At 38.2% G+C, this 13,446-nt stretch overlaps 1 long non-coding RNA gene across 1 annotated transcript in view; it reads right to left on the bottom strand.

Moving 5' to 3' along the window:
• Positions 1-13,446, bottom strand: part of LOC106873485 (uncharacterized) — a 31,582-nt gene that overhangs the window by 5,628 nt on the left and 12,508 nt on the right. The window contains exon 2 of the long non-coding RNA XR_001409885.3: positions 1,374-1,432. This is a non-coding gene — a long non-coding RNA (uncharacterized LOC106873485). The remainder of the gene's footprint in view (positions 1-1,373; positions 1,433-13,446) is intronic.

Below are 13,446 nucleotides of genomic sequence, written 5' to 3'. Positions count from 1 at the left end.
TTGTCATATGAGACAAAACAATTTGTTCCACATGCTAACAACTGTGCTAGTTTGACAGACTAAATTACTTATAATAAATTCCATCTGTCATTTTTTGAAATTAATATCTGACAAGAGTCAAGTTTGCTAGTTGTCCTTTTGGAGGTTGGTAAAATAAATACCAAATATATTAATGATTTCTGCCTTTGAGTGCCCCTGGAGTTGCCAGTGCCCCTGGACTGGCTTGTGCGGGTGGCACATAAAAGACACCATTTCGAGCGTGGCCGTTTTCGTGCGGGTGACACGTAAAAGCACCCACTACACTCTCTGAGTGGTTGGCGTTAGGAAGGGCATCCCGCTGTAGAAACTCTGCCAAATCAGACTGGAGCCTGGTGTTGCCATCCGGTTTCACCAGTCCTCAGTCAAATCGTCCAACCCATGCTAGCATGGAAAGCGGACGTTAAACGATGATGATGATGATGACTAACAGGAGAAAGCATTCCATCTTGAGAACCCGTGAAAACTATAAGCATAGCACCTTCTTCCATATCAGATCATTAAATAAATGTAATAGACCCAGGAAAACAGGGGACAAAGTATTGAAGGTTGATGTCAAAATTCTGAACCTTACAAAAGAGATGAGAGAGGACCAAGATATGTGATGCATTGCTGTAATCAAGAATATTCACCCACTATAACAGAACTGAGATCCTAAAACCAAGGTGCCACAAACAAAGTATAAGAATTGGATGAGATATGACGGCTCAGCCATCTCTCCCCAGTTCTTATATTAATCATTAAAATCCAGAAATACAACAACACGAGGGATAACGGTAACAACAGATCAATAATTTATTCTAGGTAGGTGTAGAGCCGTTTCGTTCCTGGGTGAACAGGCATGCCGCTAGAATACCAAGGAAGCTTTGACCACAAATCAGTATCGAGTTGAGAGAGCACTGGAAGATATGTGTTGTCACGACCGCTGTTAGATAGAGAAGAAGACAAACGCTATTGCTCTCTCTCCACCTGTTGCATTGCGCACGCGTGCCCGGGTACTTCCGCTGACGGAAAATCCCTTGCACATGCGCAATGGCACTTCCCAAGATGGCGGCCACACGCGCCACTACAAAAGCATTGGTGTGAGTGATGATGTCATGTAAAAAGCACTCAATACACTCTGTAAAATGGTTGGCTACGGAAACCCTACGAAATCAAACTAAGAAACCTGGTGAGGTCCCTAGCATTGCCAGTTCCTGCCAAGCTGTCCAACCCATGCCAGCATGGAAAACAGACGTTAAATGTTGATGATGGTGAATAGTATTTTTTCTTTATTTAGTTTCAACCTTCTTTTAGGAGTTAGTGTTATGTTAATAAATAAAGGTTTGATACGTTACCAATGAGAACTGCCCCACACAGCAAAAGAATCAAGGAAATGTATTGTTTCATATTTATTCTGGAAAATTAATAAAATCATATTTAATGTCTTTTTCCAATTAATTAAATCTAGAAAATCATTGTGTTACAGAAAGCCTATAGCAATGCAGATCAAATATTAAACATCAATAATAAAAATAACAAAGATATTGAAATGCTAGTTTACAAATATTTAATTAGTTCTGGTATTTCAAGTAAAATAACCCTTTTTTTATATCGTTAACAGAACAAGAGGGAAAAATATTAGCTTAGCATGCCTGCTTTGTGTGCGTAATAGTCAAAAGAGCATGTATGCAAAGATGAGCCAAGCTCTAATAATAACAACTTAGAACTTGATAAACTCAGCTATCAGGAGCCAAGTATTTTGACACTCGTCATGTGTTCAAATCCTGGGCCAAATGTTGTTTAATGAGTACTAGTCAAGTGCTGATGGAACCCTTTCTCCCTCTTGCTGTCACATTCTGGATGTTCCTCTGAGTCAAAGGTGAAGGAGCTGTGAAGGTGTCAGTGCCTGCCTGTGACATCACAGGCAACTAAAACAATTTGTGAAGGCATAGTACATCTTGCCAAGCCATATGCACTGTTGTATCACACATTTACACACATTCAAACATGCATCCCTGCATACATATGCAATAAATACAGTAATACACACATTCAACAGTCTGATTAGGGAGCTGCATAAGCAGGATTTGGTGTATTTACACCTATTTATCTACAGCAAGAAACCTTCTCCATGGCAAAGTACAGAAAATGGCTTTCTTACAGGTTCGAAAATGCCTCCAGCATATTTGAGCTAGTTAACATCATCATTGTTTAATGTCCACCTTACATGCTGACATGGGTGGGATGGTTTGCCAGGAACTGGCCAGGCAGGAGCCTGCACCAGGCTTCTGTAACTGTTTTGGCAGGATTTTTACAGTTGGTCGCTCTTCCTAACACCAACCACTCAGCAGAATGGACTAAGTGCTTTTTATGTTGCACAAGAACAGGCAAGTTTTTTTACAGCTGGACACCCTTCCAAACACCAACCACTATAATGTGTGGATTCAATGCTTTTTAAGTGGCACCTACATTGACAGGGTCACCAAGTAACTTGCAAGACAGAAAATCATTTGTGAGGAGAGGAGGCATTGGAGAAGGTGATCCTTGTGTCAGATGATGAAAGGTTATGGCAAGATAGAGAGACAGAAACAGGTGTCTTGCTGTAGAGGTACAAGGTTACCTGGCTGGAGGGAGAGAGAGATCAAGAAAGAAGACAGAAACAGGTATGCTACTGAGAAGAGATACATGATTAAGCAACTTGAGGGAAGTGCAAGAGAAGGAGAGAGACTGAGAGACAGCAGGATAGAGATGGTGGCAAAATGCTGGGCATACTCACAAGGAACAAGGATCAGAATATAAATGGGATGGTTGAGTAAAGGAAGAGAGAGATATAGATGGTGGCAAGTGCCAAGGCATACCTTTTGTGTGACTGGCTCCTGTGCTGATGGCATGTAAAAGCACCATCCAAATGTGGCCGATGCCAGCCTACTCTGGCCCCTGTGTTGATGGCATGTAAAAAGCACCCACTACACTCTCAGAGTGGTTGGTGTTAGGAAGGGCATCCAGCTGTAGAAACACTGCCAGATCAAATTGGAGCCTGGTGCAGCCTCTTGGCTTCCCAGACCCCAGTGAAACCATCCAACCCATGCCAGCATGGAAAATGGACGTTAAGCGATGATATGATGATGATGATATATATATATGATATTTACCATATGAACTATGATGAAAAAATATGAGAAAGATATGACACATAATTTTTTTTTTGTGCAGGAGTTCCTTGAGACATGTGATTTATTTTAAGGATTACACAAGGGTAAAAGGGTTGAGAAACACTGCCTTAGCGTAATAAATCAGCATGACACAATGTGTAAAGACCCTAGGAACAATCCACCCAACAGCCTTTCAAAAAGGCTCCTATCTATTGAATTTCACTTAGAAAGGATGAGTCAACCTGAGGCTATGATTATAGATATATATTCAAGATACCATGTAGCAAGATTGAACTCAGAACCTCTCTATTGCAAGGCAAACTTTTTAACCATTCAGCTATGTTTGTATCCCCTTATTTCAATAAAATAAGTACTAGTCATGTACCGGTGTCTATTCAGTCAACCATTCTCTACCATTACTAATTTAAGTCTTTGTGTCAACATAATAAATCAATTCTATGTAATTATTTGATATCCTCAAGCAATGATAAGAAAGAAAAAGGCCATCTTTAGTATTACATTGATGTAATTTTATTCAATGCTATATGCAGGAGTATTAGTAGCAAGAACAATCCTGGCTTTGTATGAGGCTGTTAAAAGTAGCCACAGTGAACTTAGTGTACATTGATGAATAGCTACCTACGACTCTGTTCTCAACCATCCTTTCTGTAGATTGTGATTGAAATTTGCATAGTTATATGTTGTGGTGTAGGAGGAAGTAGTAAATAACATTTTGAGCAGCTCTCTTTATCAAAGAAGAAACTAGGTGAATTGATATGAATGAAAAACATACACCCTTTAAGTGTTTATTATAAAGTTGATTCTTGCAAATACAAACAATCGCCATTAGTCTAACAAGTTCCAGTGAATGCCATTCTTCTCTTTCTTCTAGTTTTTTTCATTGATGCCAGGATTTAGAAGAGACAGTGGTTTCCTTGTGGTAGAGAGGAATAGTTTTAAATGTATCCCACTTTTTCTAGTGTTGGTGTATGACCGAGAAGCTTCTTCTGAAACATGTAGTTTCAGTGTTCAGTCTCAGCATGCAGCACCTTGGGCAAGTGTCTTCTACTATAGCCAAGGGCTGACCAAGAAGCCTTGTGAGTGGATTTGGTAGATGGAATCTAAAAGAAGTTCATTATGGGTGTGTAAGTACACACACACACACACACACGCACACACGTGTGTGTGTTGTGTGCATTTGTATATACCCTTATCATGACATCATGTGATGGTTATAAATAAGCATCACCATCATACAATTGGTGTTCGTTTCCAGTGTTTCATGAAAAACATGTCTGACCATGGAGAAATATTATCTTGCTTGAAAGCAGGTGAAGAGTGTTGACTGGAAGGGCCTCCAGTCATAGAAATTCCGCTTCAATAAATTCCATCTCAGCCATGCAAGCATGGAAAAGTTGATGTTGAATGATGACGACACACACAGTAGCATAGCTGGAAGAAGATAAAGCAATTGGGAGAATTTTTTGTTGTTTTCTTTTAGATAGGCGGTGGGGGATGAAGAAGGAGTAACACTTTTGGTCAACTGTGTTGAGAAATAAAGTTCTTTGTTTTTTTCTTTTTTATTTCGAGGTGATAAAAGGATATAAACAGTAACAAAATGTTCATTTCATATAAGATGTATTTCTTGCATAAATATTTTGTCTTGCAGCTCATTCAATCATGCTTAAATTATCGTTTTGTTCCTAAAAGTGGTTCATCAAACAGCTTTGCTTTCAATGAATTACTGATTAATTTTTGCTTTTAGTACTTCATTGGCTGTTTTTTGACCAATCACCATTTGTATCAACTTATAGTGCAAAGTTGAGAATAGGTGCCAGCAGGAGGTGGGCTGCAGCCAACAAATGGTTCACTGAGATGTTGTTCTCTGTAGGCATCAGAACGGTTCTGAAAAGTTTAAAATTTAGTGTATTTGTGGGTCATTGAACCATTGATAACTTTTAAATAGTCTTTAAATCATGAATTGTTTAATTTTTGCTAGTGAAAGAAATGGTGGAGAATACACGGGGATATTTTTTACATGTAAGATATATGGTATACTAGCAGAGGCACCCGGCGTTGCCCGGGAATGAAATTGTTGCTTATTGTAAATATGTTTGTATACATTTATGTATGTGTGTGTTTGTAAGAGACAGAGTGTGAGTGAGTCAAGGGGTGTGTTGTCATATGCATCCATCATTTTTGGATGTATGTGTGCGTGTTTGTGAGAGAGTGGTGTGTATGTAGTATTTACTCTCTCTCTCTCTCTCTCATACACACGCACACACACACAAAGATGTATGCATATTTATGCATGTACGTATACATAACAACAAACCTCTCTCTCTCACTCTCTCTCTCTCTGTCGCACACACATACACGTCCATTTCATCTGATGTGTAATACTGTGTGCGTGCGTGCGTGGGGGGTTCCACAATCGCCATTTATTTCAATTACTCTTGTGAGGATATTCACGTAAATCATTTTTTTCATTTAATCTCCATTTTAATTTTCGTAAAAGTTTCCAAGTACCAAGCAACAATTTCATTTCCGGGCAACGTCGGGTGCCTCTGCTAGTATATATAAAATATATATATATATATATATATATATATATACATCCAAAAATGATGGATGCATATGACAACACACCCCTTGACTCACTCACATTCTGTCTCTTACAAACACACACATACATAAATGTATACAAACATATTTACAAAGACACACGTGTGTATGCGCGCGCGTGTGTTGTGTGTGTGTGTGAGAGAGAGAGAGAGAGAGAGAGAGAGAGGGAGAGAGAGACAGGGGTTGAGAGAGAATATTGCGAAGAATGAATGAAATAAACATGAAATGAAAAAGTTGTATAAATAAAAGCTCTTGTACAGAATGTTTAAATTTGTGGACTTAGTAAATATTTTGAACCTTTTTAAAGAAGTGAATCATAAATATGAAGAGCCTAACATTTATCCGAGGTCAAATTATTCATGCATCACAAGTATGGAAGCATTTGGTGAAGTTGATTTCACTTGAAAAGCGAATACACAAAAATGTCAAAATAGAGAGTGAAGCTTTTTGCCGTTGCTACGTCAATACCAGAAGTTGACATTGCATCACAAGTATGTAAGCATTTGGTACAAAAACGTCAAATTAGAGAGTGAAGCTTTTTGCCGTTGTTACGTCGATACCGGAAGTTGACATTGAGGAACCTTTTTAAAGAAGTGAATCATAAATATAAAGCAATATTATTTATTTTTAATAAAAAAAAAATCAAATGAAGAGCCTAACATTTATCCGAGGTCAAATTATTCATGCATCACAAGTATGGAAGCATTTGGTGAAGTCGATTTCACGTGAAAAGCGAATACACAGACATCTCTATTTTATATATTAGAAGATATGCCGGTCATGGGCAAATATAAAAGAAAACAAATTAAAAGTGAGTCTTTACAAAAAGAAAAGAAATTGCTGATACCTGGTTTAGAATCTAAAATCTGAGAGCTAATTTTGGTCACCAAAAAGTTTACCAGTGTCACCTTCCTGGCACTTGTACTGGTGGCACGTGAAAAGACATTCGAGCGAGATCGTTGCCAGTGCCGCTGGATTGGCTCCGGTGTAGGTGGCACGTAATATACACCATTTTGAGCGTGGCCGTTGCCAGTACCGCCTGACTGGCCTTCGTGCCGGTGGCACATAAAAGCACCCACTACACTCTCTGAGTGGTTGGCGTTAGGAAGGGCATCCAGCTGTAGAAACTCTGCCAAATCAGATTGGAGCCTGGTGCAGCCATCTGGTTCGCCAGTCCTCAGTCAAATCGTCCAACCCATGCTAGCATGGAAAGCGGACGTTAAACGATGATGATGATGAAATTCACTACCTCACCAGAGGACAATTGTATGTCAAAACAACTCCAGATCGCTAACCCTTTGATCTCTTAAACTCTTTTTCTGTCATCTTTCTTTTTTCTTTTCACCCATGTTTTGAAATTACGATTCAGCAAGCTTTTGATAATGAACAATGAACTTATAAACTCTGTCCTTCGTGACATTATCATTTCCTTATTATCACCAAACATCTTTCAATGTTTCTTTTATTTTTTTCTCTGACTAAACCTTAAAAAGCAAAAAAAAAAAAACTTTCTGAGTGCAACAGGTTGATATATGATAGCATTTCCATTAACCTATTTCAATGATATTGTAACATCTGCATTAAACAGATTTTGAGATTTTTCTGCATCGGAGTTATTTCCCTTCTTAACATTATTACAATCACCGTCATCAGCATCATCCTCATTGTTGTTGATGTCATCGTTCTTATCGTCGATGCCGTCAGCTTTATCCCCATCCCTCTTATGATCGTCATTACATGCGATAAACTACTTTTGTATGTTTTTTTTTATAACATTTGTTTATCTTAAACTTTTTAGAATACGCAACCCATTCCGTCATTTAACTAGTCCCACCCATTACCATCCATGCTAAAATATGTTTCCGGCATTTTTTTCTTTTTTAATATAGAAATAAATAGATAAGTAAAACGTAAAATCAACGGAAATAATGATGCATTTTGACGAAAGTTTCATCCGCTTTGTCAGTCATTTTATTTCTGTTAATAACATCCTTAATTTAACACACACACACACACACATTTGATGACTAGCATTCTCTAATTGTCTTGTTTACGAAATCCAAATAGTTTGTGTGAGTACAGAGCTATATTTTCACAAACATCGCTTGCTAACTGACATATTTACGTAGTTTTATTCATTCCTTTGAATTTGAATTACGTTCATATATTTCGGCTTTTCGACTCCTCTGATTTAGCTTATTTTACTTTAGCCTTTTTACGAACGTGGGACCTTTGTATAGAGGACACCACAAACAAATGAAAAATGGTTAATAACACCTTCCACCTATTTACTTATGGCTCCGCTCATAACGTTTCCATTAACACTTACTGCGGCCTAATCTGAGAAAGCACTTGTGCCATTACTTGTAGCTGATAGCAATGTAATGCATGGTGTTTGGGCAGTATGTGAGAGAGAGAGCATTTTGGAGAAGAGTAATGCCATTATTATTATGGTATGTTATAACGGGAAATCTTGCCGCGATCCGTCTACTAACCTTTCAGTTTGCTTGGTTTAGGTTTTGGCTTTGCTTTGTTCTTATTGCTAACAATCTTGTAATCATTTTTTCCTTTTTTATCTACGATGGAGACAGAAAGCCGTTTCGAAGGTTCTACTCAACTTTTTGTGACCTATATCTCATTTAATAACCTGTTTAAACTCAGAATTCATTCACGCTCTTAGCCATCTATTTTGCTACTGATACAAGAAAGCATTTTGACCTAGTTTAATCACCATTTCAACACGCGAGCCAAGTTACTTTTCTACACAGATATCTCCATCACTTACGACTACACCAATTTCAGCGACTGCCGTACTGACCAATTAGCAATCTGTCACACACACGCAACAAATATCTTTACAGTTGCTGCAATACACTATACATGCTTGAAACGACTGTGATACAGCATATTAAAGTTAAGTTCCATAAACGATTGTAATAAATTGTTATACATACAAAAAATACATAGCACACAATTTCATCTGCAATTCGTCGATAGTGATAACCCAAACCAAGACCGTTTTAGCACCATTTGATTTGCCCGAGGGCAAATCAGAGCACTGGTCCCATAATACATGTTTATTGACAAGAAGCCAAAGAATATACATAGATCAGAATTGTGCCATCCAGGCTCATGAGGTCCCTGGACAACTGCCAAGAGTAATCATGTCTTAAGGCAGCATTGAACCCAACATTCATTTATAGAATGCTGGCAAGCTTAAAGATAATTTTAATCTTGAGAATACAACAAAGTTGGAATCTGCAACTGTCACACGGAAAATTAACGACTCACTCTGACATAAGTCAGAGACAGTTGTGTGGAAATGACTGTTCGTAAGAAGTCATGATGGCCTGTTGTTATTCATTGGTGCAATTTGCATATTACAATGTTTATTCGAAACACTAATCAGTAATATATATGATCACCATAAAACGCCCTGACAATTCAAAATATTATATTATAATTATATGTATTCTATTTTCCTATGCTAGTATTTTGGTTAGCATTCTGAGCGAAGAAAATTGGCCTATTTTAACTGCGTATGACTCGAAGAAACAAATTCTGCTTTTTCTCATTAAATGAAATTATTTTAGGCAGCACGGAATTTTGTCGCGGTTTCAAAGCGACGAAAATATGACAAATTAAATTTAAATGTTGAAGTGAATCTAACGATTTTCGTGCGTTTTTAAATGGCTTATAAACACCTTCTACGCTGCAATTGAAATTATTTTATATTAAGCAAAATAAAACGGTAGGTATTTCAGCTATATAAACATATTGTGTTACTAAATAAACGAACATTAGAAATAAATGAAATAAAACGAGGTATGAATATGAGCCTGAAGTATATTATTAATTCTAGCACTTCCAGGTTCGGTCCCACTACACGGTGCTTTGGTTGGTTTACGTTTCCATAACTTAGTGAGAGAAAGCGACCGCAATAATGAGTAGCAGCCTTAAAAGTAAGTACTGGGGGCGATTTGTCCGATTGAACAAGTAAAAGATAAAACAGTCATATCGCGAAGACAAGATGGATGTCTCTGTAAAGTACAGAAGTAGAGTTATGTCAAATTAGTTTCAATGACTTCATAAAATCTGTAGTTAAAAGAAGTAACAGTAAACCATGTTTTGAATCTCTTAAACGTTTATCCATGTTGAAAGACTGGATATGTTGTCTTCAAAGTTAGGAAAACCAATGAATAAAAGTATTACAATTGCCTCGCAGAGAAACCATTTAACTCATAAATTGTGAAAGTGCGTGGCCTAGTTGTTAGGGTGTTGCACTTACGATCGCAAGATCATGGTTTCGATTCCTGGACCGGACGATGTGTTGTATTCTTGAGCAAAACACTTCGTCTCACGTCGTTTCAGTTCACTCAGCTAAAAGTGAGTTTAACCCTGCAAAGGACTGGCGTCTCGAATCCAGGTAAAAGAAAGTCACATGGGTTTTGCCCGGGGGGGGGGGGTGTCCGAGGAGTTTTTGTTCTAGAGGTATTTTGTCCTGGGGTGGTAGTGTCCTAGCAGAGTTTTGTCCGGATCCCATAAGTTGTGACTTTTTGTTCCAAGCCAAAATTGTGACTTTATTACTGTGACTTTTTTTTCTGCGACTTTATTACCGGCGTTCCGTCCAAGGGGAATGTCTTGATCTCGGTCACTTATACGCCATGGAAACCAGATAACCGGCCGTTTTTGTCAGAGACTCGAGACAATAATGAGTAAAGATGAAGCCGTTAAATTCACTCTGAATTTATTTGATATGTCAAAATTTTCGTCGCATAACTTTGACCTGGTCTCTGACACAGTTCTACTGCAAATGAACCAGTCACAAGGTTGCAGTTGTGAGACGAAAATTTTGGCAACTCATGTAATAAAATTAAAGTAAGTATAACAGATTTTGTGTATTATTAAATGGTTGTGAAAGCAATGACGTAGTGGTTATGGTGTTGAACTCACGATTGCTAGATTGTGAGTTCGATACCCGAGCCGGGCAGCGAGTTGTGTTCTTGAGCAAAAAGCTTCATTTCACATTGTTACAGTTCACTCAGCTGTGCGGCGAGGTGGCATCATTCGAAAATTAAAACGATGCAAAGCACACTGTAACTAGCGATGTATAACATCCTATAACTCGGTCGATCAAGTGATCGCGTGATTAAATGGCTAGAATGTCTGTTCCACGATGTACATGCTTCAGTTTCCATTCACAGTCTCAAAGTGACTTGATCTGAGACCATATATTAAAATTGAAGTAACTCTACATCGTGGAGCCTTCGTACGCTCTGGATGTAGAGCCATTTCTGGTTTTAACCAGAAATGGCTCTTATGAAAGAAGCATTAATTTTCTTAGGCCGTTCAAATTTCCTTAATTGATCAATAGACCAATTGAGTAAACTTATCAGAAATGAACCTATAATGACTACTGGAAACAGCTGTAAGCCAAATTTGCTCCAATAAAAGAAAGTATGTAACGACCATTATTTTAAACTTATTTCTTACACATACACGCACACATATAGAGTGGGCCAAAGTCATTCACCAAAACATTTGACATTATTATTATTCAGTAGTCTTATTTCTATCACGTGTTTTCACAGCACAACCGAGTGTAGCTGTGTGTGTCTTGGGTATGTGCTGTGGTTCGCTGTGATGCTCTTATTTTCACTGTATTGAAAGTGCTTTACGTAGGAAACTTGTAAGTCCTGGTGTTTTTGTTATGTATTTGTCTGAATATTTTTTTTTACCATACCTAATGCGCCTACTATGATAGGCTCCACATTAGAGTTACCTCTATTTCCTGGTCTTTGTTATTATTATTAAGTAGTAGTAGTAGTAGTCCTCAACCGAGCCAAGATACCCAGCATACACATCTTGCTCAGCAGCGTCGTTTGCGCCGGTTCGATCATGCTCATCGCATGTCAGACAGAAGGATTCCAAAAGACCTCTTGTATGGGGAATTGGCTGGCCTCATCTTCTTTTCAAAGATGTCTGCAAGAGGGACATGAAGTCTCTTGAGATGGAAGGAGATTGCAAATGATCACCCATGCTGGAGACAATTACTGCGAAAGGGAATGAAGAGAGTGGAAGAAAAAACAGGTATTCGCTTTCAAAGAAAAGCGCACACGACGGAAGTAAAAATCATCAGCACCGGCAGAGAGCTCATTCAAATGCAGTCGCTGTATGCTCGACTGCCACTCCCCTGTGGGCCTGTTCGGTCACAGCAGGCGCTGCACTACTATCAGCAGCTGACACGACTTCTTTGGGCGCAGATCTATGGCCTCTCGAGACCGACGGATGCTTACTACTACTACTACTACTACTAGTAGTAGTAGTAGTAGTAGTAGTAGTAGTAGTAAGGCGGTGAGATGGCTGAATCGTCGGCACGCTGACGAAATGCTTAGCGTTATTTCATCTGTCGCTACGTACAGAGTTCAAATTCCACCGAGGTCAACTTTGCCTTTCATCCTTTCGGGGGTCGACGTAATCGATTACCCCCCTCCACCAAATTTCAAGCCTTGCGCCTATAGTAGAAAGGGTTATTATTACCTCCGCCTTAGCGAAGGCGGAGATATTGTTTTCAGTTGTTTGTCTGTGGACAAGATATCTCAAGAACCGCTGGATGGATTCGGATGAAACTTTCAGGGATGTTTGGCCTCGTGACTGGCATGAACTGACTAGACTTTGGGATCTATATAGTACCTGACAAGGATTCTGGATTATTTTTCCGTTTTTTGTTTTTACTTTACATGTATATGTAAAGTTTCACATAGTTCTCTTATACATGCGCACACATACATTTACTCACGTTGAACATTAACAGCATTGAACATTAAAATCCCATTTCAATTCTGCACACACGCGCGCGCAAACATACTTCTCTTTTACACACACATTTACTCACACTTCAAACGCTGTTTATCGGCTTTTTCACACCTTCCTTCGTTATTCATCTATCACCTCTTCCTTTCTCATTCATACGACGCTCTCCTTGCCACTTCATTTCGTCTTTCTCATTGTCATTACTCTCTCTCACTTCCTCCGTCACGGCTATTACTCTCACTACTTTTCCTTCACTGTATTAGTATTTCACCCCCTCTCCCTTCACCGCTCACTCTCTCTCTCTCTCTCTCTCTCTCTCTCTCTATATATATATATATATATATATATATATATATATATATATATATATATATATATATATATATATATATATATATATATATATATATATATTTGGATTATTTTTTAGAGCGATCGGGTTCATTTTTAGTATTCTCGCTTGTGAGAGCAGTCAATTTTATTTCAGATATTCTCATTTTCAAACCCTTCAATGGGTTGCGACAAAAAAGTTTGAAAAACGCTGAAGTATGGTAATTATTTGATAGACTAAATTTTTTTTAATATATGGCATTCATTTGATTGATTAAACTCCTCAGTGCCCCAGCACGACCACAGTCCAATGACTGAAACAAGTAAGATGATAAAAGAACAGCAAATATCGAAAATATTAACTTGATGAGATATCAAGTTTCAGCTGCGAATTTCTAATATTCATTTAATTTCTTGAAATGTGGATATTCCAGGTTACCCTTTTGCTTCTAGTGTACATGTTCTACTAAAATATTTCTGCAATTCGAAAATCTACATTTTCCGGTAA

This window comes from Octopus bimaculoides, chromosome 2, assembly GCF_046866305.1.
Source record: "Octopus bimaculoides isolate indiv1 chromosome 2, ASM4686630v1, whole genome shotgun sequence".
NCBI classification, from domain to species: Eukaryota; Metazoa; Mollusca; class Cephalopoda; order Octopoda; family Octopodidae; genus Octopus; species Octopus bimaculoides.
The sequence above is the reverse complement of the archived record's forward strand: the minus strand, read 5'-3'. Positions and strand labels throughout refer to the sequence as shown.